Source organism: Aptenodytes forsteri, unplaced genomic scaffold, assembly GCF_000699145.1.
Source record: "Aptenodytes forsteri isolate BGI_AS27 unplaced genomic scaffold, ASM69914v1 Scaffold236, whole genome shotgun sequence".
Classification (NCBI taxonomy): Eukaryota; Metazoa; Chordata; class Aves; order Sphenisciformes; family Spheniscidae; genus Aptenodytes; species Aptenodytes forsteri.
The window spans coordinates 2,943,676-2,946,966 of NW_008794456.1; positions in this window are offsets into that span (position 1 = coordinate 2,943,676).

Below are 3,291 nucleotides of genomic sequence, written 5' to 3' on the forward strand. Positions count from 1 at the left end.
CGGATGTAGCTTATTCTCCTTCTGAAGTGCCTGCACGGCTGTTTGATGTTCTCAAAAGTGCTGAGCTTGCACATAGCATCAAGATAAACAAGCTTCTGCTGACTGCGTCCAAAATTGCTGAACGGCTGGCCTGACCTGCCCCGTCAACAGCCCCTAAGAAGAGGAGCTCCAGGGGAGTCTGTTTGGGAGACAGGTCATTACTTGGAAGCCAGCTAGGCTGTGCTCAGGGCTGCTCGGCTGAGGATCTGGCCCCGACACCTGATCAGATGCCTTGTTAATTGGGTCCAGCAGGAATGTGTCTTCTTCAAGTCAATGGATTTTGCTGTGCGGCTGTACGGATGAACTAAAATTGTGAGATTTAAGAGTGAAGTTATGATGTACTCATTGGTCTCGTGAAGGACCAGAACTGTCCTCACCGCAGGTGGGCCCTCGTGCGGGTCTTGGATGGCAGCGTTCATGCTGCAGGAGAAACATCTCTTCAGCGTTCATCCTGCAATTTGGCTTTCCCTCCAGGACCTTCGCTGGCAGCTCATGGTGGTCTGAGGAATCATCTAATACCTCCAATACCCTCAGCCAAAGTCCCGCTCGGCCATTTCCAGCCGATGAAACCCGGTTTACCCCAACTTCTCATTGCCCCGAAGTCTACAGAGCAGAACAGAGTCAGGTGGAGGCTTTGGGAGCCCATCAACGGAGGGTGAGGGGCAGCTGGTATGGGGGGCAATTCCAGGCATGTTTGGTTTGCCTTTAGGTGAGAACTTCTAATACTGCCCTGCAGGGACAGAGGAGGGTAAAGAAAATAACAGGAGCTGGATCCAGGCGCTATTTCTGTGCATTAGCTCTGATGGAAGGATCAGAGGCACCAGATGCAGGGAATCCCATGCATCTCTCCAGGAAAACCGGGCACTGAGCTTGATGCATCGTACGCACGTGCTGCACAGGGCATCTGTACAGCTGGCCACGTATGCGTAGGAAGTCTGAAATGGTCTCTACCCTTATGGTTTGCATACGCAAGTCATCTCTGCCCGTCACTTCTGCAGACTGCAGCCTCGCAGCTCCTATATATGAGCGCCCCGGAAATATCCCGTATGTTAAATGCACGTATACATCTATGTGCGTGCCATTGTCTTATTGACTCTTCCAGAGGTCCAACGAGTTTTCAGGGACTGCTGGATATCCCTCAGTCTCTGGTAAATGAAGAGTTTTCATCATTTTCTCGCCAGACAAAAGGTATGATTCAGGGCTGTATGTTAACACTGAACAGGTCTGAAACGCTAGAATTTGTAAAAGAGGAGATCCATGGCATGGGAGCTGCAGGCTGCAAATTGAAGGGAAGACAATGTTAATGAGGTTTTGAGGAAATAGGACACCGAAGAACTCTGCAAGAGAGGTTTTGAGGGCATGGTGGAGGATACTAGAAGCTGAAGGTATCTGCTGAGCAGCAGGTCTGAAGAAGAACGGTGAACCCAGAAGTACATATTTGTGGGGAAAAAAGAGCAGAAAAGGCCAGATGGGGGAGGAGAAACAGGGTTGAGAAGATGAAGTTGCAGACGTCCCTGCCCACGGCAGGGGTGTATTTGTGGGGAAAAAAGAGCGGAAAAGGCCAGATGGGGGAGGAGAAACAAGGTTGAGAAGATGAAGTTGAAGACATCCCTGCCCACGGCAGGGGGGTTGGACTGGATGACCTTTAGAGGTCCCTTCCAACCCAAACTATTCTATGATTCTATATAAGTAAGATGAAGTGAGCAGCAGGTCCCACTGGAAGAGAAGACAGCATGAGACCAGAGGCCAAAAAAGGAACCAGAAGATGCACAGAAAATGGTGAGAAATCACAGCCCGGCTAACGCAGAGACAAGAGAGAAAGGACCAGACATCCACACCAGTGCCAGGTGGAGGATCTGGGTGACAGTAGACTTATTTGACAAAAAGCCATTGGTCTGTCAATGGGAGAGGTCCAAATAGGGACTGAAGTGCTGCCTGCTGGGAGCAAATGCAGAGGTCACGGCCACGAGGCTTGGAGGGAACTAGGAGAGCCTGGGCAGAAAACGGCACAACTAGAGCTGCCAGAGCCTTGCGTGAAAGAGAGAGCGAGGGAACTGCAGAAACCACGGTGGGGTGGTGAGTCAACACCCTGAGATGGGATGGATGCAGGCTAGAGAAATCAATAAATTCACAATAAAGTGTTCAGTGGAGGCTCTGGAGGCAGGATACCTCCCCAGCCCTGTGCAAAGCACCGACCACCCAGGTCAGGTGTTCTGCAAAGTGCTGGGCAACAGCACCGCAGTATTTTGGAAAGGAGGGGCCCAAGGAGCAAACAGAAGATCTCTTCGGGACCTGTTCTCCTTCGTTCAGGCACTTGAAGCAGTCCTGGTTTGCACTGCCTGTTGTATTTATTCCACCTTATGTTCTTTTCTCTTTCTTTTCTCCTTTGGCAGCGCAAGTCATTCCCTTGCACCCAAAGGATTTCAGCTTATTGCACTTGCTGATAGAAGTGGTTTCCTTGGCATCCTCGCTGGCTTCACTGCTGTCCTCCTTGCCTTCATAAAAATCAAGTGACTGCCATGAATACGCGTGATGGTCACCACTGTCCTACGTATTTTGGCAGGTAACTCTGGAGGTGGGAAACTGTTTTTTCTCTTTTTCTTTTATCATCTACCCGAAAGGGGCATTTTCTCTCTTAAGGAGGGTTTTGCCCTTCTTGTGTGTTTTAATTCCCGTCCGCCCTGATGAAACCCCAGCGCTGCTATTCCTCGGGGTGGGGTGGAAATCGCAGCTGCAGCTGGCAAACCACAGGGTGAAAGTGAGCACGGTTCAAAAGCCAAAGGTGCCAGATGAGTTTGTGCTGTGCAGCCGGGTGTGAATCCTCGCCCTCTCCCAAGGCACCGCACGGTTTCTCAGCGGCGGAGGCAAACCCAAAACTCATCAATCCAGAGAGGAAAATGAATTAAACGGCGTAACTCAGGACGCAGTGGGCTGCGGAGCATCTTGGCCAGGTGCCATCGTCCCCATGCAGTTTCAGGGCATTGAAATTGTCTCATGGGTGGCAATGGAAGAGCCTGAACTGCTTCCCAGCCACGGTTTCTGCTTCAGGGCAGCCTTCTTGTGACCAGGGGAGTCATGTCCACCCATCAAGGGGGCCCTGGGCCTCACTCAGCCCCAGTGCCTCCAGTGGCTGCTGCGCCTGGAGATAGCTCAGACCCTGAAGCACATCAGCCTGCGCTCCGAGTTATTTTTCTTTCCCTTGGGCAGCCATGGAAGGGCCCCCAGAGCAGTGGGATGCTGGGGGGGGGTGGG